At 45.9% G+C, this 26,064-nt stretch overlaps 1 long non-coding RNA gene across 1 annotated transcript in view; it reads right to left on the minus strand.

Annotated features, from left to right (window-relative positions):
- LOC140695480 (uncharacterized) overlaps window positions 1-24,403 on the minus strand; it is a 31,357-nt gene extending 6,954 nt beyond the window's left edge. The window contains exons 1-3 of the long non-coding RNA XR_012071160.1: window positions 24,279-24,403; window positions 16,687-16,839; window positions 15,822-15,929 (exon numbers count right to left, since the gene is read on the minus strand). This is a non-coding gene — a long non-coding RNA (uncharacterized lncRNA). The remainder of the gene's footprint in view (window positions 1-15,821; window positions 15,930-16,686; window positions 16,840-24,278) is intronic.
- Between the last annotated feature and the right edge of the window lie 1,661 nt (window positions 24,404-26,064).

The raw sequence follows: 26,064 nt of genomic DNA on the forward strand, positions 1-26,064 counted from the left end.
TTGGCTCAGGATCCCTGCTGAATAATGGCCAAACATCTCTTACTTCAAAAGTCAGAAAGAATTCTCACATAACCTGGAAAGAGTAGAAGGCAAAGTAGAGAATGGAAATCAGTGCAGGACCTGAACTTGGGGGAAGGAGCACTAAAGGCGAAACTGTGTTTTACTGGGATGCACACTCTAAAGTGGACAGGTCATTTAAGATGGAAGACGATGCGCTGAGGGTTAAAAGAGTGCATAGTGGACGTTTGATTGACATAACTGAAAGCAATAATCACAAAATTTCTCTGCAATTGATTCCCAGACCAAGACTGCATCTGCCAGTTTTGAGCTAGGAGTGCCTGTGGAATCTGTGTTAGGGGTGTGGCTGATGTCACAAATTTATTCCCAGGGGTTTGGAGATTGTTTTGGGCTGTGGTTGGTACTATCTAGAGAACAGATCTGCCTGGGTCCTCTCTTAATATTAAATCTGCTGGCATATGTGTTGTGGATTAGCTTAGTAACCCAGGGCCTTAGTCACAGCCTTTTCACATCCACAGTATAATTGCTCATTTTCTCCATAAAGGAGAAATGGTCTCAATCAGAGCCATCTTTATCTGGTTTCTAGAATCCAGGGCAATTTCGTGTTGAAATAAGATTCTATAGCCAAAAGATCTGCAACTTTCATAGGCAGGATTGAAATTTCTTATTGTCCAAAGCAGAGGTTTTTGAAATGCTCCATGCTTGCCTTTGAGTTCCCATGCCTTATTGACAAGAGTTCTTGGAGCAGAGATCTGCTGAAAAATAGGAGAATTTGAAGCTTTTCCATCAACCTTGCCTACCACATGCTAATGCAACTATAGTTGTGGTGCTGACCCAGTACTACACTTAGGACCCAATTGTGGCACTGCAGGATTGTTTCAGCAGTTTCTAATGTGTGACATCATTAGATTTGTTTCCACTTTTGTCTTTGTTTGCAGAGAACCTGAGGGAACCCATTATAAAATTTTGACTTTTCCGTGGCAACAGTAAGGACGAATGCACTTTCATGAGTGTATATTGGAACAATTCCCTTTCCACATATCCAGCCTGCAGCCCAGAAATCATTTGGAAACCTCTATTCCAGCAAAAATTAGTAGTCCCAGCACTGTCAGAGCTATGATAAACATTTAACCAAAATGACACTCTGCTAACTTTACTAGAATAGGTTATATTCACCACAACAAAAACCACGGTAGCAATCATAGATATAACAGGCAACGGACACAGAAGGAATGCATGGCATCATTACATACCAAAAACAATCCTCACAGCATTAAAACTAAATGTGCACAGAAATGATTTCACTTACAAAAGCCGTTCAAGTCTATAATAGATAACTGATAATCCTTAACCCATAGCGATAGAGAGATATAATAAAGTTAAAAGAACTATTCCAAATTTTCAAAAGACAGGAGTCTCCTGAAAGAACATCCAATGTATTAGACCCCCAAAATTTACTAGAACATGACTTGAAAAGGGAGGACATAAAAACACTGAAGGAAATCTTGAGTCTATGAATACAAATGCAGGCTAGTATAAATGGAAAGAGAAACACTTTAGATGAGCCAAATATAATCAGAAAACTCAATGGTGAGAATAGCTAAGCTAAAGACAGTCCAAATCGGACTAGATAATGCACAGGAACAAATAAATGACTTAGAAAACAGGATAACCGCAATCACTCAGTCAGAACACGACATAGAAAAGCAAGTGAAAACCAATGCAAGCAATGCAACTGAAACCTGGGATAAGAGAAAACATACCAGTGTATGACTCATAGGGATCCCACATGGAAAAGAATAAAGACAAATGGTTTGAAAAGGTATTTGAAGAAATCAGACTGAAATTTTCTTAAACCAAAGATAGAACCGGCTATCTCAACACAGCAAGCACAGAGCGTCCAAGCATAATGAACCCCAGTAGGCCTACGACAATATATATTCTAATTTAAATGGCAAAAATTGATAATAAGGAAATGATTCTAAATGCACCAAAATAGAAACAAGTGCATTGCAAGAGAACTTTTTAATGTCTTCAGCTGACTTCTCAACAGATAGATTGGTAATTTTTTCTTCCCTCTTTCCTTTTGTGTTGATCTCTATTCCAAGAACTGATGAAAGGCAGAGTCCTTCAGTCTAAACAAGATGAGTTGGCAGAGATTCTTAAAGTGTTCAAGTTCTTGGAAGAGGTCATCAGAATCAACACATCTCAAGGGGCTTTTTCAGACAATACAAGAGACAATGCACTACGCCCTGTTTATCCTTTTCCCAGGAGTGGGCCAATGTATTAAGACTTGCTGTTCCTTCACACTCAACCAGCCATGCAGGTATACCCTCAGTCTGCTACTGCAGGAGAATTAGAGCCAGGTCCAATTTTACCAATACTGTAGGGAGAACCTGAACCTGCTACTGCAGGAGACACAGCACTGTGTCCCATTTCACCAATCTTTCAAGGAGACCCTAAGCCTACTCCTGCAGGAGACTCAGAGCCGAATCACATTCCACCAGCTTTGTAGGAAGACCATCATGCCTTCACTTGCAATGGATCCAGGAATGTGTCCAATTACACTAGCCTTGTAGGGAGACCTTGAGCCTGTTCCTGCAGGAGAAACAGATCTCTGTCATATTCCACCATCCCTCCAGGAAGATGCAGGGCCTCCTCCTGCAGGAGACTCAGGAATTGGTCCAATTTCACCAGTCCTGCAGGAAGACTCTGAGCCAATTCCTGCAGGAGACCCAGGAATGGGTCCCATTCCATCAATCATGCACTAAGACCTTGAATTGGGTCCAATTCCACTAGCCTTGCTGGGTGACCCACAAGCCTGATCCTGCAGGAAAATTAGAGATACGTCATATTCCAGAAGCCCTGCAGGAAGACTGAAAGCCTGCTTCTGCAGGAGACCCAGGAATAGGTCCAAATACACCAGCCTTGCTGGGAGAGCACAAACATGATCCTGCAGGTGATACACAGTGAGGTACAATTCCAACAGCCCTGCAGGGATATCCTGAGGCCACTTTGGCAGGAAACACATGACTGGGTCACATTCCAATACCCCAGAAGGGAGACCGTGAGCCTGCTACTCCAGGAAACCCAGAACTTCGTCCCATTCCACCAAACCTGCAGTCCAACACTAAGACTGCATCTGCAGAAAACACAGTGCGGGTCACATAACACCAGCCCTGTAGTGAGACTACAAACCTACTCCTGGGGGAGACCAAGCCATTCACAGAGAATATGAGCCAGCTCCTGCAGAAGAACAAGAGTTGTGTGACATTCTACCAGCTCTGCAGGTAATCCATAGGCTTGCTCCTGCAGGAGACAGACATCCCAGTCCAATTCCATCAGCCTCTCCAGGGAGAACCCCAGCCTCCTCCTGCAGGAGAGCCAGAACTAGATCCCATTCCACCAACCCTGCATGGAAACACTGAGCTTGCTCCTGCAGCATACCCACAGCCAAGTCATATTCCACAAACCCTGCAGGGAGACACTGAGCCTGCAGTTGTAAGAGACCTAGGACTGGGACCAATTCCAACAGCTCTCCAGGGAATCCCTCACCTGCTCCCATAGGAGACTAAGAGCCATCAGTTCTGGTGGGGTCCTTGAGCCTGCATCTGCCAAAGAACCACAGTGTGGAGTCATATTCCACCAGCCCTGCAAAGAGAACAGAACCTGCTACTGCAGGATACACAGGACTAGGTCCCATTCCACCAACCTTGCAGGGATACCCTGAGCCTTGGACCAAGGAATGGGACAAATTCTGCTAACCTTCTAGGGAGACCATGAGCTTCTCCTGCAAGAGAACCAGAGATGGGTCATATTACAGTATTCTTCCAGGAAGACCCAAGGCCTGCTCCTGCAGGAGATGCAAGAACAGGCCCAATTCCACCAGCCTGAAGGCAGAGTCCAAATCTGTTCTGGCAGGTGACCTAGAGAAGGGGCCCATTCCACCAGCCCTACAGGGAGACTCTGAGCCTACTACTACAGGAGACTCAGGAATGGGTCCCACTAAACCAACCCTGAAGGGAGACACAGAATCTACACTTGCAGGAACCACAGAGCCAGGACAAATTTCATCAGCCCTGTAGTGACCCCTGAGCTGGGTCCAATTACACTATCCTTGCAAGGAGACTCTGTGCCTACTCCTGAAGCAGAACCAGTGATGGGTCATGTTCCAACAGCCCTGTAGGAAGACCTGGAGCTACTTCTGCAGAAGACTCAGGACAGGGTCTGATTCCACCATCCCAGCAGTGAGAAAACTAGCCTGCTCCTGCAAGTGACCAAGGTCTGAGTCATATTCAACTAGCCATGCAGGAAGAACATAAGCCTGCTGTTGCAGGAAACTCAGAACCATGTGCCATTCCAGCAACACTGCAAGGAGACTCTGAGCCTGCCCCTGCAGGAAACAGAAACCCAGTCACATTCCACAAGCCCTGCAGGGATACCAGAGCCTGCACATGCAGGAGACCCAGGCCTGGGCCAATTCTACCAACCCTGTGGAAAGACCCTGAATCAGCTCTAGCATTAGACTAAGAGCCATGTCACATTCCACCAGCCCTACAGGTAATTTATCAGCCTGCAACCTACACCTTCAAAAGACCCAAGAATTGGACCAATTCCAATGGCACTGCAGGGAGACCATGAGCCATGTCCAATTCCACTAGCCCTGCAGGAAGGCCCCGAGCCTACTCCTGCAGGAGAACCTGAGATTGGTCATGTTGCAAGATGAGCCTGCTCCTGCAGAATACCCAGCACTATGTCCCATCCACCAGCCCTGCAGGGAAACCCTGAGACTGTCCCTTCAGGAGAACCACAACAGAGTCACATTTCACTAGCAATGCAGGGAGACTTAGAGCCTACACCTTCAAGACACCCAAGAATTGGAACAACTCCAGCAGCACTGCAGGGACACCATTAGCCAGGTCCAATTCCTCTAGCCCTGCATGTAGACCCTGAGCATGCTCCTGTAGGAGACCCAGCACTGGGTCTCATTCCACAAGGCTTGCAGGGAGAAACTCTGCCTGTTTCTGCAAGAGACAAACAGCTGAGTCACATTTCACCAGCCCTGAAGGGAGACCCCAGTCCTGCACCTGCAAAGGACCTAAGACTGGAACAAAATCGACTAGCCCTGTAGGGGGACCCTGAGCCTGCTTCTGAAAGAGAATCAGAGATGGGTCATATTCCAACAACCCAGCAGGGACAGTCCAAGCCTGCTCCTGCAGGAGATATAGAGCAGGGTGAAATTGAAAAACCTTGCAGGGACACCCTGAATCTGCTGCTGCAGGAGAAAAATGATGGGGTCTCATTCCACAAGCCTTACAAGGATACCCTGAGCCTGGTCTTGCATGAGATCCTGATCTGGCTCCTGCAGGAGACCCAGGACTGGGTCCCATTCCAACAACCCTGCTGGGGAACCCGAGCCTGCACCTGCAAAACACACAGAACCGTGTCACATCCCACCAGCTCTGCAGACTGTAAGACTAGCCCTACAGGAGACCTAGAGCCAAGTTACATTACCAGTCCTGCAGGGAGACCCTGAGCCTGATCTTGTAGCTCCCCCTGAACCTACACACATACTTCTATGAGACCCAGAGCCATTTCAGGCATCACCACCCTTACGGGCTGAGATGTCTCTGCAACCACCAACACTGTCATCTAATTCTAAGAATCAACCCACTCCCAGACCCGAACTTTACTTCCCTTCTCCTGGCATCATTTTTGTTTGTTTTTTCTGTCATTTCCTTGTTTTCTTTCATGTCATTTAGAGTACCATCTATTTTTATGTTTTAAGTTTACCATAATAAAATTTAGATGTTTTTCCATTTTAAATTGTGCAATTCAGGAGCATTAAGTGCATTCACAATGCTGTGTAACCATCGTCACTGTCTAGTTTCAGACTGTTTCTTTCCTCAAAATAAAACCCCGTATCCAAAGCACACATTCTCTTTTATCCCTCCCCCAACCCCTGACAAGCCCTAATCCTCTTTCTCTCTGTGTGTCTTTCCCTACACTGGATGTTCCCTATCAATGAAATCATACAAAAGGTGGCTGTTTGTGTCTGCTCTCATATTTTAACAAGGGATTGGTGTTTTTTTTTTTACTTGAAGTAGCATTATGGTTATTTCAAAGGGAAATCCAGGTGGATTAAATATGAGATATACAAAATGAATATTTTTAGTAACTATGTGCATAATCTCGAGATAGGCACTGCTATTCTATGTGTGAAACCAGAGCCAGGAGGGAGATGCTTAGCTCTTCCTGTGGCAAAACATAACCTAACAAAATAAAAAAAAAATAATAATCAAAATCCATGAAAGACAAACCATAACATGGAAAAATCATTTTTCATAACCTAAAGTCAGAGAAAGGTTTCACATCCCTGTGGTCCAAAAATATCTTGAAACACTGTGTTCTAAACAGAAACAGAACAAACACATGCAATTCCAACAAGTGGCAATGCAGGTGGCCAGTGTATATTAGAGATGCTCGACCTCTCAAGTGAGGATGCACGAAGATGTCCACACTTCGGAGACAGCATTGGTCAACATCACACTGGCAGGCCTTTAGCCTGGAGACAACCAGCTCTAGTGACAACATGAGGAGGCAGAGGCCACAGTAGATCCCCTGGAGGGAAGAGTGAGCAGACTCTCCTCTCTGGGAGAACAGTATGCAGAATGCATCACAGTTCCACAAGTGCACCACTTTCCGAGCAGTGCTGATGCTTAGTGTTGATCATACTAAAATTCTTGCACAATTTTTCAAAGATGTCTTTTCAAGGATGCTCATCACAATCCTGGTTAAACTACTAGGGAAATGGAAGCAACACTAATGTTCATGGAGAGGGGGTGGGATTCATCAGTTCTGATTCACATGGAGGAATGATTGTTGTGCAGCTGGAAAAATGAGTGCTAGGTCTTTACCTGATGTCAAGGAAGCCCTCAGTTTGGATGCCTGTTAATCCATCATCTACATCCCAGATGCCATCTCTATAACCACATATGTGTCAAATCATCATAGATGTAAATGAATCTTTTGGTGTGTGAGACACAGAGGCAGAGAGAATGAGAGAGATAGAGACTGAGAGATGTTCACCAAACCATTAATGACGGTCACTTCTGGGAGTGGGATTTGCAAATCTCTGAACTTTTCCTTTAGGCAACATTTCAAGCATTTATAATGTATCTATATTGCTTTACTAATTCTAAGGTATTAAAAGCATATGTTACTTGAGATTCATTCATATTTCATCTATAGAATAAAGTTTATTATTTTTATTTTAAAATATATGTTACAAGTACTATCAGCATTTATGAGAGTAAAATGATAAATTCTAAAGAATTAAGAATCAGATAAAGAACAAAACCTTTTGATGATTCAGACACAGGCCAGCTAGTTGGCAGTAAATGGCAGGGTGGGACAGGTTTCTCTAGAAGGTTGTGTATGTTCTGAATCAGCATCCAATAGAGGCAAGGAAAAATTACAAGACATGTACGCTGAAAACTACAACAGCTTGTTGAGAGTAATTAAGAAAGAACTAGCCCTATTTTAAAATTTGAAGGAGCCAAAATGGCAGAGTAGACAGACTCACAGCTTGACCTCTCCCACAAATACTCAAAGAATTACATCTACAAAAACATTGATTTGCACAGAAACCTCCTGAACTCTGGTAGAGTGTCTCTTATTTTGAAATACAGGAAGATTCTCACAAAATATGGTAAGGAATAAAAAGAGAAAAGAAAAATTAAGTGCAGGACTGATCCTGCAGGGAAAGAGTAGCATAGGAATAAAGGCACCCTCACACTGGGACACAACCTCTCTAGCTGGGAGATCAGCTAGGAAAGAAGCAGAGCTTCCAAGGTTTGGAGGAGACAGTGGCAACTGCATGGCAGGCAGAACTGGGGAAAACTGACACAGAGGGTCCCTGTGATGACCAGCCCTATACATGAGCTAGAAGGGATGAGCCAGAACAGGCTACTGGAGTCAGTGAAGAGCCCAGGCAGAGGGCTGGGTCACACTGCAGAGAGGCAGCCTCAGGAAACTAGAGGGCAGTGTGAGCTCTGGCTGTGTGTGTGTGTGTGTGGAACAGAAAAGACTGAAACTCTCATAAAAAAGCACCAATTTTGATATAATGGGGGAGGAATGAAACACAGTTGTGCCAAAGTCACTTACTCCACTTGGCTCCATTGCTGGTGTGTTCTCGTGAGAAGAGAAATGGGGCTTGGTGAGAGCCAACACTGCTGAACAAAGGCAGAGCTGAATGTTGACTCCATACCCTGTGCCATTGCAACTTCACAGGCGGGACTGAGATTTGTTTACAGCCCCAGGCAGAGAGGGTGGATTTGCTGTATCTGGTCACTTTGTGGATCCACACCTCTGAGACTTACAGGTAGTGAGTGGAGTTCTTACTCAAGAAGGGTGGCCAGTGAGGGTATTTACAACAGGGTGGTGTATGGTTCCATATGTGAGTGAGGGATTGGGGTTTGAGCTGAACCTGTAGTGGACCACAAATTCATATGTGTGACTGCACACTTGCTAAGGCAGGTCCAAGGGACTGACACTGCTGGATCTGCACTGATGTTTCCTGGGGCTCAGAACCTGAGTGGCACCAGAGTAGGTGGCTGACATTCCCATAGCTAAGGCAGGGATAAAGCCAAAATCAACAAATAGGACTTTGTAAGTCTGCATAACAAGTGACAGGCAACACCACAGAGAGAACTCCCCAGTGAACATCTTCTGCCTATTTTTCTTCACAACTGAAGTGCTCCAACCCTGCCTACTACATGTAAAAGCTCAGAAACGGGTCTAGAAGAAATACATAGAGCCAGAGAAATATAAGTAAAATAAAGAAGCCGAGGAACCACTTTCAATTAAAAGAACAAGACAAATCCCCTGAAAGAACAAGCAGTAAAATAGACTTTGATAGTCTACTAGACTTGAAAAAGGGAATGATCAACTCACTGAAAGAACTAAAAGAGACTATCAATAGAGACAGAAAACTTTAAAATAAAATTTAAACTATAAAGAAGAGCTAGTTAAAAATAGAAAATTCAAATACAGGCAATCAAAAGAAGACTAGATAATGCAGAGGAATGAATAAATGACTTAGGAGACAAGATAAAAGAAATAACCCAAAAAGAACAGCAGACAGAAAAGTCAATAAAAACCAATTAAAGCAAGATAATATAATGTGTGCCAGCCTATGCATAATGGTGAGTCCCAGAAGGAGAAGAAAGAGAAAGGGGGATTGAAAAGTTAGTTAAAGAAATCATGACTGAAAACTTTCCAAACCTTAAGAAGGAAAGAACTATCCAAGTACAGGAGGCACAGAGGGTCCCAAACAAGGAGAAACCAAACACACCTACACCAAGACATATTATAGTTAAAACGGCTAAAGTTAAATAAAATATTCTAAAGGCAGTGAGAGAAAAACAAAGTGTTTGTTACAAGGGAGTCCCATAAGCATTCAGCAGATTTCACTACCTAAAAACTTCTGGCCAGAAGGGAGTGGCAAGATATATTCAAAGTCCTGAATAAGAAAAGGCTGCAAACTAGGTTATTCTATCTAGAAAGACTATCCTTTAGAACAGAAAGAGAGAAAGAATTTCACAGACAAGCAAAAACTAAATGAATTCAGCAGTACTAAATCTATGCTAAAAAAAAATTTGAAAGTTTTAATCTAAATAAAAAATAAACAGGAAGCTATAGAAATTAAGAAACCATAATTGGAAATGCGATAAATACAGTGAGTTGCAAGGGAAAACATGAGGATATAAATAAGTCAGTAAGTCAATAAAGAAAACAAGAAAGCAAACAAGAAAGAGAGAACAGCAAAATCATAAAAGGTGGAAGAGGAGAGCAAGAGAATATATATTTTTTCTCTTTTTTTTTCTTTTTTCCCTTTGTCTTCTTTCTTTTTAGGATGCACTTGAGCCCACATGACTATCAACTAAAACCAAACAGATGAAGTAAGGGGTTACCATACTTGAATGACAAGATAACCACAAATCAGAAGTATATAATAGAGTCATAAAACCCAAAAAGAAACCAAGCTAATAGAAAAGGAATTTATCAAACCACAAAAATAAAAATAATTAAAAGAAAGAAACAAATAAATACCAAAATCAACTGGAAAACAAATTTCAAAATGGCAATAAACCCACATCTATAAAATAACTACTATAAATGTCAATGGACTAAATGTTCCAATCAAAAGAAAAAGAGTGAAGGAGGAGGAAAGATGGTGGAGTAAAAAAGATGCTCAGAGCTCACCCTCTCCCACAAATTCACCAAGAGTGACATCCACAGACACACCCACCACCCAGAACACCTGCTGAACTTTGACAGAATATTGGCTTCTTCAAAAGATAAAATTTTCCACAAATCTGTTGGGAGAACAGAAGAAAAGAAGAAAAAGGAAAATAGTTCTGGACCATTGCAATGGGGAGGGAGCTGCAAAGGAGGAATAGCATTAATACACTGGGTCTCCCCAACTCCAATGGCGAGTTCAGCAGGATGGAGATGGAACATCAGAGGTTCAGATATGTATAGAATAGACTTTGACTGACAGAACTAAGTTAATTGGGCACAAAGGGTCCCAAAGATCCCCAGCCCTAGACACGAACCAGCAGGGGTGGGATGGGACAGGCTGTCTGAGTTGAGCAGAGGACTCGGGCTGACTCTACAAAGGAAACCTTGGGGGACTGCAATGTTCTGTGTGCCATGGCTGGGAGAGTATACAGAACAGCCTTGGTCCCCCATAAAATACAAAAAAAAGGCAAAAAACACTGCTGGTGTGCCCTGGGGGGAAGGGGAGCCATAGCCTTTGTGTCCGCAGACCCACAGTACCATTATTCGAGACTTCTTGGGAGAAGAGAGTCAAGGCTCAGCCATAGCCACCATATTTTCTGGTGCATGGTTCCCAGGTAGAGGAGGGGTTAAAACCCGAATCTCTACCTAGGGGCTCCACAACCTCATAGGTGGGACTGAGATTTGTTTACAGTCCCAAGAAGAAGGGACCATTACACACCTATGCCTCTCTGAGTTGGTTCTTCTAAGAAAAATGCACAAGAATCAGTGTTCTGGAACACAGCAGGGGTGAGGGCTAGTGCAGCTGTTTCCTCTGAGTCCACCTACAAAGCATGGACCTAATGCGGCAGGGGAGCTACCTGCCAACTACCTTGCACAAGTGTGGTCCTGGGACCAGGCATCTGGTGGGGGGTGCAGACCACCCATTTACTGATGCTGGGACACAGACCAGGGGCACGACTAGACGGCCTCTGGAACCAGCAAGTGGAGTTTTCACAGCAGGATATGGGCAGGAGTGTGACAACCACAGGAAAAAAAGTAGCTCCTGCTCAATAGCCAGGGCAGATTCAGGCCACCAGAACACCAGCCACACCACCAAAAAAGGGGATAACAGGCAAAAGGCGTAGAAGGAAGACTTGGCAACCACCCATAGTTAAAAATAACCTTATGACAAAATTATTAAGAGTGTATATTCTTGGAGAAAGGCCAAGATATTGGAGTAGAAGGATGCTTGTATCTTATCCTCTCCAATAAATTCACCAAGACTGACATTCACAGACACACCCATCCACTCAGGACATCTGCTGAACTTTGATAAAACATTGCCATCTTCAAAAGACAAAATGTGCCACCAATCTGGTAGGAGAAAAGGAAAAAAGAAGGAAGAAAATGCAAAATGGCTTGGGGTTGGTCCTTTGAAGAGGGAGCAGCAAAGGAGGGATAGTGCTGGTTGACTGGGTCTCCCTCTTTCCAACGGAGAGGTCAGCAGGATGGACAGGGAACCTCTGAGGCTCAGATGTGTACAGAACCACCCTTGACTGACAGAATTAAGTTAAATGGGCACAAAGTGTGTCAACAACCCCCAAACCTAGAAGTGAATCAGGGATGGGAAGGGACAGGCTGCTGGATCCAGGCAGACTCTGGTTGACTGTACATAGGTAACCCTGGGGGACTGCAGTGTGCTGTGGAAAACTGCTTGGATTGTATACAGATCAGAACAGCCTGGGCCTCCCATAAAATAAGAAAAAAATAAAGCAAAGCAATATTGCTGGCTTGCCTGGGGGAAGGGGTGTTTCGTCCTTTGTTTCTGCTGACTCACGGCAACATAACTGGTGATTTTTCAGAATAAGAGAGATGAGGCTCAGCCACAGCCATCATACCCACCCAGGCAGACATGGGGTTGAAACCTGAATATGTACCTGGCAGTTCTGCAACCTCATAGGTGGGACTGAGACTTGTTTACATCCCCAGACATATAGGACGTTTCTGTCCTGGTGCCTCTATGAACTCACACCTCTAAGACAAATGAACAAGGAGCAAAGTTCTGGCAAAGAGCAGGGATTAGGGCTGGTGTGGCCATTTGCCTCAAGCCCACCCACAGAGTGTGGAACAGATGTGGTGTGGGGAGTAGCACTGAATATGGGAGCAACCGACCCAACTACTGTGGAGGACTGCTGCACCTGGACACGGCATTGGGAAGGGACACAACCTGTCCACCTACCATGCAGGAGTGCAGCACCAAGATGCAGCACTGTGAGGAGAAGTGACATGTCTACCTACAGGCACTGGGAGCAGCACAGACCAAGGGTGTGACCAGAGGGTCTCTGGAAACAACGAGCTGAGTTCATGAAGCTAGGCAAGGGCAGGAGCTTTGACAACAACAAAACAAAGAGGAGTCCCCATTCAATAGCCAGGGTAGGCTCTGGTTAACAGGTTAATGGCCACATCATTAACCAAAGGGATAACAGACAAAAGGCACAGAAGTAAGACTTGGTAACCACACATGTTTAAGAAGGACCTCTTGATAAAATTACTAAGGGCACACAATCTCCAAGGGAACATACTCTTTCCTTTTTCTGTTCCATTTTCTTTTACTTTTTAAATGTTACTTCTTAAATAATTTTTATATTTCTATTTTAATCCCTTTTAAAATTTTCTTTTAAAATACTTTTATTATTATCTTACAATTTGTCCAATTTCAGTTTTATCCTTGTTTTGTTCTTCTGTTGTGATTATACTCTGTTCTCAAATATTTTTTCTTCCTTTAATATTTTAAAAATTCATCCCAACTCAATTGTTATCTTGTTTCAATATGTTCTTCTGTTATTGATTATACTGCTTTTAAAACTAATTTCTTTGTGCTTAGTTTTATTTCTGCATCCACTTTATATAAATAAATAAACTCTTAAAAGACCACAGTAGATAATTGATACTCCATAAGCCATAGTGCCAGAGAGATATAAGCAAGATAAAAAAGCAGAGCAACCTGTCTCAATTAAAAGAACAAGATAAACCCCCTGAAAGAACAATCAATGAAATAGACATTGATAGTCTACTAGATGATTTCAAAAAAGGAGTGATCAAAGTACTGAAGAAACTAAAAGAGATTGTGTATAGAGACAGAGAATATGTCAAATAACGAAACTGAAACTCTAAAGAGGAGCCAGTGAAAATTGGAAAACTCATTTGCTGAGAGGAGAGTTGAGGTAAAGGCTATAAAATGTAGGCTGGATAATTGAGAGGAATGAATATGTGACTTAGAAGACAGGACAACAAAACAGCTGAAAGACAACAAATAAAAACCAATGAAAGCAATATACGGGACCTTTGGAATAACATAAAGCATGCAAACCTACTCATAATGGGGGTCCCAGAAGGAGAAGAAAGAACAAAGGAGATTGAAGAGATATTTGAAGAAATCATGACTGAAAACTTCCCAAACCTAAAGAAGGAATCAGATATCCAAGTACAGGAAACACAGAGCGTCCCAAACAAGGAGGACCCAAACAGACCCACACCAAGACATATTACAATCAGGATGACCAGGGTTGAGAATGGGAAATGATTCTAAAGGGAGAAAGAGAAAAACAAAGAATGAGATACAAGGGAACCCCCATAAGATTTTCAGCTGATTTCTCTACAAAAACAGTACAGGCCAGAAGGGAGAAGCAAGGTGTATTCAAAGTCCTGAATGAAAAAATGATGCAGCCTAGGATACTTTATCCAGCAAGGGTATCCTTTAGAATAGAAGGAGAGATAAAGAACTTCACAGAGAAGCAAAAACTAAAAGAAGCTAGCAACACTAAACCTATGCTAAAATAAATATTGAAAGACCTACTCTAAATAGAAAAGAAGCAGGATGCTACAAAAAGGAGAAAACCATAATTGGAAAGGTGATTGCTACAATGAATTACAACAGAATAAACATGAAATCATAAAAGAGGGCATCTAAATCATTAAGCGTGGGAGAGGCGAGCAAGAAAATATGCAGGTTTCTCTCTCTCTTTCTCTCTGTCTCTCTCTCTTTTTTGTTCTTGGTAGGATGGGTTTGAGCTTATATTATTATCTGTTTAAAATAAACAGATATAGTAATGGGTTAATATATGTACAAAGTAGGGTAGCCACAAGCCAAAAAGTTACAATAGAGTCACAAAACTAAAAAGACACCAAGATAATAAAAAATAAAATTATCAAACCACAAAAAGAAAAAGTAAGGAACAAAGAGGAAATACAAAATGAACTGCAAAACAAAGTTCAAAGTGTGATAAACACATTTCTATTAATAATTACTATAAATGTCAATGGACTAAATGCTTTAATCAAAGGACATAGAGTGCAGAGTGGATAATAAAGCAAGTATCTACAATACGCTGTATACAAGTGACCCACGTTAGGGAGAAGGAAACACATAGATTGAAAGTGAGAGGACTGAAAAAGATATTCCACACAAATGGAAATCACAAGAAAGCAGGAATATCAACAGTGATTTCAAATAAAATAGACTTTAAAACAAAGATTATAAAGAAAGATTAAGAAGGCCATTTTATAATGATTAAAGGAGTCATAGATGAAGATATTACACTCATTAACATATATGAACACAACATAGGAGCACCTAAATATATAACAGACAAAAAGAGAATACTAACAGATAAAAAGGGAAAATTTGATCGGAATACAATCACGGTAGAAGACTTAAACAATCCATTAACATCACTGGACAGATCTTCCATACATAAAATTAATAAGACAACATAGAAATTAAATGATACAATAGAACAATTTGTTTTGGGTAATATTTTCAGAACTTTATATTTCCCTAAAATAGAACATACATTCTTCTCAAGTGCACATACCACATTTTCTAGGATAGGTCATATACTTTGGCACAAAAGAAGCACTAACAATTTGAAGAAGATAGAAAATATTTGAAGCAACTTTTTCTGACCACAATACCATGAAACTAGAAATTAACTACAGAAAAATAAAGGAGAAATAAATGACAGTATGGAGGTTAAACAACATACTACTTTAAAAAAAAATGGGTGGATGATGAAATCAAAGAAGCAATAAAAAACACATTGGGACAAATGATGATGAAAACACAATCACACAGAACCTATGGGATCCAGAAAAGGCAGTGCTTAGAGGGAAGTTTATAGCGAGAGAATCAGGTCTACCTCAAAAACGAGGAACAACTGCAATAAACAATCAAACTTACCACCTAAAAGAATTAGAAAAAGAAGAGCAAAAATAACAAAAGTAAGCAGAAGGAAGGAAATAATAAAGATCAGGGAGGAAAAAAATAAAATAGAGATATAAGGAACATTTGAAAAAATCAAGCCAAGAGATGGTTTCTTGAAAGAGTAAACACAATTGACAAAATTATGTTCTATGCTGGAAATTGACACAACAATGCAAACTGACTATAACTCAATAAAATAAAAATTAAAAAATAAATATATTAACAAAAGAAAAAAGAAAAGGTAGTTTCTACTCACCAGACTGGAGGAGGGGACTGCAACCTATGCGGGGTCACACCACATGGGAAAGCCTGGGGTCAGGATCGGAGGAGCAGGGTGCTGTGGACATGATCTGTCACAGGGTTTCTGCAGGAGGGGAGTGTGAGGCATGTGAGCAGGCTGAGGACTGGCCATTTGAGTAAGTTCATGGGCTCTGGAGTGGAGGGGCTCCCCCAAGTGTCTGGACTTGACTCTGGGTGAGTTGGGCAGGTGGACAGTGGCTCAGTGTGAGTCCAAGTCCAGTGGAGGAGGTAGTGAGTTAGATCTAGAAGGACTCCTTCTGGGGTGGGAGGGCCCAAAAGGCAGGCAGGAGGCCAAGTCCAGGTGACTGAGAACAGGGTGTGTCCTGCATAGGGCTGCAGGGCAGATGAAAGCATCCAGTCTACAGAAGGTGGAAACACGGTCCATACAAGGGCTCAGCTCAGATGTCACCTCCTCAGAGGAGCCTTCTCTGCCTGCACAGTCTACAGGGACAGCCTCCTCCACGCACATCTCCCCAGCAGACACCTGCTCCATTTCCTGCATAGCACTCAGGAACTGGGCCCCTGCTCCGTACCCAGCCATGGTTCCGCTGCCCTGAGGAAAAGCTCTCACAGGAGCCATAAAGCCCTGCACGACCTGGGCCCCACCTCTCTGTCTCCTCTGGCACCACTGTCTCCACCTGGCCCTCTTCTCCTCCACTCCTGCACTCCTGACTTCCCCCAGCCCTGTGTGGTCTCCAGAGCACATGTCCCTCCTAACATGCTGTGTGTGCTCACTGTGTCTAATCCACTGCATGCCTCCCACCCAGGTCAGTATCCAGCACACAGTAGGGCACAGTAAGTAGAGAATGAATGACTCTTACCATGACTGCTGGGAAGACTTTTGTCTGTGGCCTACAGTGATCACACACCCGTCACACAATTTCTGAGGTCCTACTGTGTGTTGGGTGGGTTCCAGATACCGGGCACAGCAGGTAGTGAAGCAGTCAGTTCTCCATCCTCATGCAGCAGACAGCCTGGTGTGGGACACAGAGAAAATTAAGTAAAATATACACAATGTCCAGAGGTGATATGTTCCATGGAGAAAAATAAGGTCAGGGAGGACATTTGAGCAGATTCCTGGAGGTGTTTAAGAAGCAGGCGGAGAGAGATCCTGGCTGGAAGAGCAGCCATCGCAAAGGCCCTAAGGGCAAAGTGGGATGTATGTGGAGGGTCTTAGTTATCCGTGTGAGTTCTTAGTCCTGCCTTGAGTATGTATGTTGCTTTTATTTGTAAACCTTGATTTCAGCTTTATAGCAAATTAACCTGCATCATCAATCTGCATAATTTAGCCAACTCTGTTTCAGGTGTTGTGGGCACAATGGCAGGCTAATTACTTGGGTTGGTAAAGAAATACCAGCGTCTGAGAAGGGTTTAGGAAAGTTCAATAGGGACACTGCTATAGACAACATCAGGCCACACAGGTAAGAGGTGCCTACACGAGCGCAAAGGTTGAGTGTGTGGGGTCTGTTATTGGGGGGGTGCTGTGCACACAAGGAGGAGGGGGCTGCATGATCAATTCATGCACAGGTACCTGGTTGGTTATGAGATCTGACAGGGGCTTCTCTGAACAAAAGGCTTTACCACTTTAATAAGGGAAGGATGTGAGGCCTCTCTTCCTGGGGCAATGAGGTTTCATAGGGTAAACACACAGCAAGAGAAGATGTTTTATAGCTTGTGGAAATGCAGGTGTGCAAAGGGTCCTGCAGTGTGGAGTGGGAGGTAAGGGGCCACTGGGCTCTAGGCACACAGAGAGCCCAGGGGTGAGGGTGTATGACTCTGAAGAGTGCCTGCTGGCTTCACACCAGGGACTTTATGTGGAAAGAGCAGAATCTAGGTTATCGGCACGTGTCTACTCAGTGACCTCCCTAAGCCTAACTCTGTCAGGCACCAGGTGGCTGTGAAATGAACATGAAGGTCCCCACCCTGAGGACCCCAATGAATGAACATCTTGATATCCTCAAGCCCCTTCCCCTGCACCACCGCCCCACCTCATCTGGGTCTCAGGATTTGACCCTGACATCAGTGGCATCTTCGTTCCCTACATCCAGCTCCTCTGGACGTCTCTGTGATGAGCTGTTCCATGTCAGCAAGCCCCAAACTGAGCTCTGCCTTTTCCCCATGATTGCTTCCTCCCTGTGAAGCCCCTCGTGAAGGAGCCACCACTAGCAGGATCCTACAGCTCTGAGGCTCTGCCTTCCCCACCCCTCCGATGACTCCCAGCCCATGATCCCCTCTGGAGGTCCCTATTATCCTCTCCCTCCCACTTCAGTCTTGGGCTGCACACCAAATCCCTCTTCAAAATCTCCCACAAGACAGGTCCAGGTCCACTTGGGGACACTGAGGTGACACAGGCGGGTGTTCCTCGGAATGAAGAGCAGGGGAATGAAGAGCAGGATACTGAAGCAGAGGAGAGAAAAGGGCTCCCAATCCACCAGAACACACGCTAAAGTGGTGGCAAGACACCCATAAAGGGTGAGGCAGGCATCACACTGCAGCCACGCCCTCTGCTCCCCCAGGGTGCCCTGCGTTTCCTGCTTTGGCCTAGGGGACTCCCCCCTCACTCTCTGTCAGAGGGGTGCCCATTCATTCATTCACACCCTCATTAACCATGTACATGGGTCCTGCTCAGTGTCAGGCCTCAGCTAGATGACAGCTCATCCTTGGGGACACAGCTCAGATCTCACCTCCTCCATGAAGCAGTTCTGGATTCCCACCCCCCCCAAAGCTCCTCTGGCCTCAATTGGGACCACTAGGGCTGTGACCACACTCTGATTACATCCCAAGTCTGTGATCTCTGTGAAAGCCCTGGGCCCAATGTAGAAAGAGACTCAGAAAAATGGGGCCAAAACGGGTTAAGAGAAATGTTACTATTCTCTATTACAGAGAATGGCACTGAGCAGAGGGAGGGCAGTGTCCAACCAAAGCCACAGAGGAGGGTCTCAGTGAGCCCTCCCATGGCCCTGTTACTAGTTCTCTGTTACAGATGAGGACACTGAGCCACAGAGAGGGAGCAGAGCCCTGTTATAGCCTTGGCCCCACGGCCTGTGTCCTTTATGACTAGGTCCATGCTGCCAGCAGGGATGTAGGCCTGGAATGGACGTTGAAAGCAGCCTGACCCCCAGGCCCCCTTCATACACAAAGTCAGTCTCAGGAAACACCCCTCAAGACCTACCTTATACCCCTGGGATTGGGACCTGATTGCTGTTCCTGGAAGCTGGCTGGGCTTCCCTGTGAATTGCCCCAGGAGATGCTTGGGACAGCCACAGGGCCCCTGAGGCTTCCTGTCCCCAGCTGAGCATCTCTGGTCCCCGTGACTGTCCCTGGCCCAGGCCTGATTACACGGGGTTTTGGCCGGGTAGCCAGCTGTGGAGATGAGGAAATGGGGGCAACATGCAGGTACATGCAGAGGTTCAGGTATTCACTCAACAATCACTGATTCAGGCTTTGCAGTGTGGCTGGCCTGGGCCCAGGCCTGGGTGTCCAGTAGTGAATACAGTCAACCCCTTGAGCCTTCTGGGAAAGCAGTCCTCAGAGAAACGGGCCCTCAGTGCACCCATCCTGCTCCCCATGAACAATCACACTGAGATGAGGCTGCGGCCATGGGTCCCAGTGGTGGATGAAGGGAGGAGGAAAACCCAGAGTGGGCACTGACCATGAGCCTGGACACTGGAACCAGATGACCTGGGCTCTGTAATCTGGGGTGGTCACCTCAGCTGTTCTCTCTGTGCCTCAGTTACTTCTGCAGAAATGGGTGATAATGCCTGTCCCTGCCCCACAGATTTTCGTGAGGAGTCAGTGAGCTTCTCTAAGGCGTGTAGGACAGTTCCTGGCTATGGGTCAGGATCCTGCTCACCTCACAAGAGTCTGTCCCACTTTAAAGATGATAAAACCAAAGCTAAGGGGGTTATGAGACCAGCCTGGGCTAGCCCCCTTCTCATGGTCTGCTGTCCAGGTCTCCTGCTTTTACATCATACCTCTGCCCCCATACCCACCCAGCAAAGTAGGTGCTGAGAATCTGAGCAAATCAGAGTATGAATGGAGGCACACCCTCTCCCCATCTTGGGCTCTTGGGGTGGTGGGCAGGTTGGGGATATCGGTCTCCTCCAGACTGTCCAGGAGGCCCAGCATGTCGGTCACCTCATTTCCACTCAACACGGAGTAGGTGTGTGTCCAAGGGCCAGAGGGCGCTGGAGTAACCCAGGGTGGGTGGATGCTAGGTAGGTGTGGGAGGCACAGAGTGGCCCCTGGAAGACAGTGTCTAGGCAGCCAAGGTGCGATGAATGAGGGTCCCCAAAAGGGGCAGAGGACAGAGTCCAGCCTGGACACCACCCCCTGCTGGACCCTGATCTGGGGTGAGAATTGGGACAAGCCAGGGCCCCGCTGGGACTCTACATCCAGCAAAGAGGTGAGGAAAAGTTAAGGAGACCGTGCTCCCTGTGTGAGGGTGCTGCTTCCAGGATCCTGGAGGTTCCTTAGACCCTTGTGAAGTGGCTGCTGTTTCCAGCCCCATGTGGGCAGAAGAACTGAGGCAGGGAGGACAGAGTGACTCAGGACAGAGCTAGGATTCATCCAAGAGTGTGTGCTGAGCCTCTTGCTAAGAGCAGCCTCTGGGCATCATGGACTCAGGAAGTGCCTTGTTGTCCCTCTTAAGGCTCCTTGCATGTTAGGCAGGAAAGGTCCCAGTGCCCATACCTGGGCCTCTCTGGGTGATTCTGACATGTGGGATCATGATGGTCCTGGGAAAGGAGAGAGAATGTGGGCTGGGCGTCAGGTCTGCATCAGACCCTAATGATGCGCCTAATGTTGTGTGACCTGGAAACTCCCTGACCTCTCTGTGCCTGGCTTTCCAGCCCTGACTCAGAGGACTGCTGTGCTTGGCACACAGTAGGACCTCAATCAAAGGAAAAAGCCAGCCCTTCCCCAGTAACCTCTCCTCTTACATTCCCAAAGCTAAGCCCATGTTCCACAAATCACCAGAGCTGAAACTTGACACACAGGGCAAGTGAAATCCAGCAACTCCTCCCTCCTGCCTGAGGCCCTTCGCTCCTCAGTGACAGTGGCTCAGAGCAGGTCTCTGCACCCCAGAAGTCTGAACTGAGCCTTGTGACCTGGAGGATTCCCTGTTCCACACAACTTTGTTTCCAGGTCCTTCCAACAAGACACAAGAGCACCTGGTCTGTGTCTTAGCTGCAAGGTCCTCCCTTTGCAAATTGCCCCATCACATCCGGGCTAGTTGGTGTGAGTTCCAGAGCACATGAACATCCAAATGATGACTTCTGGGAAACATCCCTGCCCACACTGCACTCTTCAGAGCCCACCTTCTAAAATAAGGGGTAGTGACCCACGGCTGTGCACACTTTTATCAGAACACAGCCCTCACCCAACCAACATTGGAAACACGTGAGAAGCAGAGATTCCTAAGTGCCTGGACCCCTGTCATCCAGAAAGCAGAGGGTAGGGTAACAGACAGAAGGGGAGAAAGTACTTTCAGACTATATATCTGATAAGGGGTTAACACTCAAAACATATAAAGAACTCTTACAATTCAACAGCAAAAAAAAAAAAGCAATGTGATTTAAAAAGTGGGCAGAGGAACTGAATAGACATTTTTCCAAAGAAGGCACACAGATGTCTAACAGGTACATGAAAAGGTGCTCAACATCACTCACCATCAGGGAAATGCAAATCAAAACCACAATGAGATACCCCCTCTCACCTGTCAGGGTGGGTGTCATCAAAATACAAGAGATAACAAGTGATGGTGGTGGTGTGAAGTAAAGGGAAACTTGTGCAATGTTGGTGGGAATGTAAATTGGTGCCATCACTCGGGAAAAGAGTAAGAAGGCTCCCCCAAAATTTAAAATTAGAACTTCCATATGATCCAGCAAGTCCACTGCAGGGAATATATCCAAAGGAAATGAAATCACTATGTCAATGAGACAACTGCACCCTCATGTTCACTGTATCATTATTTACAATAACCAAGATATGTAAACAACCTAAGTGTCCATCAGCAGATGAATGGGTACAGAAAACATGATGCATATATATGTATATAAAATGGAATCTTATTCAGACATTAAAAAAGTGAAATCCTGCCATTTGTGACAACTTGGGAGGACCTTCAGGGTATTATGCTAAGTGAAATAAATAAGACAGAAAGACAAATACCTATGATCTCATTTATATGTGGAATCTACAAAATAAACCGAAACACATAGAAACAGATATCAGGTTGGTGGTTGCCAGAGGTGAGTCAGGGGATGATTGAAATTCGGAAAGATAATCAAAATGTACAAACTTCCAGTTAGAAGATAAACAAGTCCTGGGGACATAATGTACTGCAAGTTGACTGTAGTTAACAGCACTGCGTTGTGCATTTGATAGTTAAGAGAGTACCTCTTAAAATTTCTCATCACAAGGGAAATAGTGTGTGACTTTGGGTGATGACAGACGTCAGGTAAACTTAATGCACTGATCATTTCACAATATGCACATGTAACAAGTCATTATGCTGCACACCTAAAGCCAACAAAGTTATGTGAAAATTGTATCTCAGGAATACTTATGTCAGGAAGCGGGGGTGCGAGACTGGACTACCTACTGCAGGAGCTGTCTTTGCCCTCCAACAGCAGAGGGTGGTAGTTGTGACAGGGACTGTAGGTCCCTCAAAGCCTAGAATGTTTACTGTCTGGACCTTCACAGGGAGAGAGTGCAGACCCTGCCCTGGAAGACAGTGGTCATGGCAGCAACAACGGCCTGCCTGTATGCAGGCTCAGCCCAGACAGCTCCTGTGCTCTGCTGTCACCGCATTTACTTCCCTCCACACCCTCAGAGGGAGAGGCTTCAAAGTTCTCATTTTACACATGAGAAAACTGAGGCTCATTTGCTTTGAATTATTGACTAAGTGGTGGGGGAAGCTTTGAACTCCAGTGTTCTGACTTCAGAGCCACATCTCAGTCCTGATTTTTAGAAGGTGGAGGTCCAGGCACTGGGGACCCTCCACCTTCCTCACTTGTAGTCGTACTCCAGGGCTGCCACCCCCAAGGCGTCTGGGTGAACACAGTTAATCCACTTATTCTGCACCAGCTGAGCCCTTGGCTGCCAGTCTGTTGTCACTGCCTGAAACCAGCTGAGGTTTTGCAAGTGAACCATCACCCCCTGCCAGCCCACCTGCCCTGCCATGTGGGGCAGACCCCTCCTAGCCTGGACATTCTAAAACCTTAGATCACACATTTGCACAACTGCATCAAAAGGGCCCTACTCCCTGAGTGGAGATATCGACAAGGGGAAGGGAGGGGAGTTTGGGGTGGCCGCTTACTGTGAAGGTGACACATGAAAGGGACATGTTCATGTCCATAATGACACTCAATTTGAAGTTAAGGACATGGTCACAGCGAGGGGTAAAAGCTGAGTGGCTACAAGGCTGCCTAGAAAGGGGCTTGACTATTGAATTGTAAATGTGTAATTTAATTTAAAAATTAGCCCCCTGGGTGATAAGAATTTGCCCCTAAGGCCAGAATTGGCCAACTGACCCCTGGGAACCCCTCAATTCCAGGATGTAATCATCTGAGCAAGGAGGGGCTTAAATTGGAGTGTTGTCCTCTCAGTCATGGTGCACCTGCCCACGTGTGCACCCATGATCTGCAGTGCTCACACATCAAGGAGGTCCAGGTCATAAGGAAGGGATGACAGACTGTGAGGTCACACGTGTGCCCCTGCAGGGGTGAATGTTGTATAGAGAAGAGCCCCCCACTCTCACCTCCAGGAGGGGTGCTGGAGGAAGCAGGACTCCTGAGCCCCTAGGCTTAGCAAGCATCCTGGCTGAGGGTGGGGAGGCTGTCCACTCTGAAGTCATAGGTCAGAAGGTAGATTGGGGTCCCACCCCCACATCTCACCAGTGAGACCGTCTAGTCTGTTTTCTCTGTAAACTGGAACCCAGTCACCCTCACCCTCAGAACTGGGGGCAGCCTGTGTAAATTACTACACAAAGCCCTGGGCTGTTTCAGGTGTCCGGGGGTGTCCAGCCCCCCTAGGCCCGGCAGGTGGGAGAGGAGAGGTGTGGGTTAGCAGGTGTGACAGCAGAGCTGAGACTTGGCTGAGTGCATGCACTCTAATATCCAGGAACTGGGAGCTACCAGTAGCAAATCTGTTCACTGAGGCCATGTGTACTCTCCCTTGTCATTTACAATCTCCTGTTTGAACAGACGCCTCTGGACTCTATTAGCCACATTGTTGCCTGTCACCTCACTGTTGCAGTTCCAGGGTCTCCATTTAGCCAGCTTGAAGGAATAGTCAAACTTTTTCTTAAAACCAGTGACAGAAAACCAAAGTGGCTTAATGAAGCAAACAGGGCAGGAGAGAATGACTAACTGAGACGTCCACAGGGGGATAGCTTCAGGCAGGTCTGTACCTGGTGCTCAGTGACATCAACAGAAGTCATCCTTCCCCACCTCTGGGCTCTGCCACTGGTGTCATCTTCACATGGCTCTGCCTTTATGTAAGCAAGATGGTCACCAACTGCCACAGGCTGACATCACCACCCCTCAACTCCCAACTGAAATAGAACTTCTCTGCTCCCAGGATTCCAGCAACTAGGCCTGACCTCCGTGGAGCCTGATTGGGCTGGTGCCCAGCCCTGAGCCAATCACAGTGGCCAGGGAGGATGGAAAATGCTGATCGGCCAGATCAAGGCCATGTGACCATCCTCTCCAGGAAACCTGTGAGCTGTTCACGTGTTTCCAGCTTGGGAGAGTGTGATGTCTCCCAGAGGATCCTGCTTCTAGCACAACCTGCTGGTGGCACAATGAGCTGGAATGAGCCTGTCTGCTTGGTGACAAGTGACAGGTCACTTAGTGGTTCCTTGCTCCAGGGAGGGAGGCATGTCCACACAGTATTCGGGCTTCAGAGCCAGAATGTAGTAGAAAAGCCTCCTGGTCTCCCAAAAGGTGGGAAAGTGAGCAGTGACACTGGAAAGGCACTCCTCTCTGTGGCCCTTGGCTTTCTCCTTGTTACAGTGGAGAGTGCAGTGCTGCCCCTGACAGCCCACTTCCCTGCTGGGAGGCCTTTGCAACAGGTGGAGAGTGCTTGGAAAAGCCCATTTATTCTGAGGAACTGTTATTGCTCCTGGTGGGATCATTATTTTCATGTCACTTGTGAGGTGGGCCCTGAGGGGTCCCTGATCTGGGGGCACAGACACCCACAGAAACTTGGCCCAGTATTGCTGTTCATTCAACAATGACTTACCAAGCACCTACTGTGTGCCAGATTCCCAGGGTAGAGCAGTGATGTTGACAGCACAGGTCCCTGCCTCACCTCATCTCTGCATCCCAGGTGGGGTCACCAGAGTGGGAGTTCAGGAAGCAGAGGACGTGGCCGAAGCCTTGTGGGAACCCCTGGGTTTTTCTCTGTGCTGAGGGCCCTAGCAGCACACCGATTGTGGGACTCAGTACCCGCAGGACCCAGCATTGATGGGTAAAGGAGAGGGGTATTTCTACAAGCCCATCCTCACTAACCCCAGTCTCTGAAGAGCAGCTCCAGTCTGCTCAAACCCAGGGGGCATCTGCCGCCATCCTGATCACCCTCTGGTATTACTCCCCGCTAAGATGCAATTTTCCCTGTGGCAGCTACACTCAGAATATGTGTTTGTTTCTCTCCCATGTGGTTAAGTGGACTTCAGATGCATGATAGCGATGGAGTGGCTAAGCCTCTGGGCAGATTGCTGGGTGACCCGCGGAACTTGCTGCACATGGTGAGCTCCCTTCTGCCAACCAATGGGCCAGGCCCCACCACTGTTCTGTCTGTTCTACCTCACTTAATCTGCACAGACACTCTGTGCGGGACATCCTGTTATCCCCCATCTCTGCTGACCTTGGGTGGACAAAGCTTGGGTTTGAGAAAGTTGCCCAGGTCACATGGTTGACAAGTGGGGAGCTGGGGATTTGCACCCTGGTCCCAGGGGTCTGGATCATGGAAAGGCCTGGGTGGGGCAGCTTATTGCAAAGGGAAGTCCTGCCCAAGCCCCTCCCATGAGAGCCCACCCAACAGCATATCTAGCAGAGTCAGCATTTCCTGGACAAGATGGACAGAACCTCAAAACTTCTTTGCAGATTGTTTCCATGTTCTTTTGCAAGCACAGAAAGGCCGCAGGCCAGGGAAGAATAAGGCCAAGAGTGTTTTCATTGGGAAGAGTGAAGGAC

The sequence above is a fragment of the Vicugna pacos genome, unplaced genomic scaffold, assembly GCF_048564905.1.
Source record: "Vicugna pacos unplaced genomic scaffold, VicPac4 scaffold_239, whole genome shotgun sequence".
Classification (NCBI taxonomy): Eukaryota; Metazoa; Chordata; class Mammalia; order Artiodactyla; family Camelidae; genus Vicugna; species Vicugna pacos.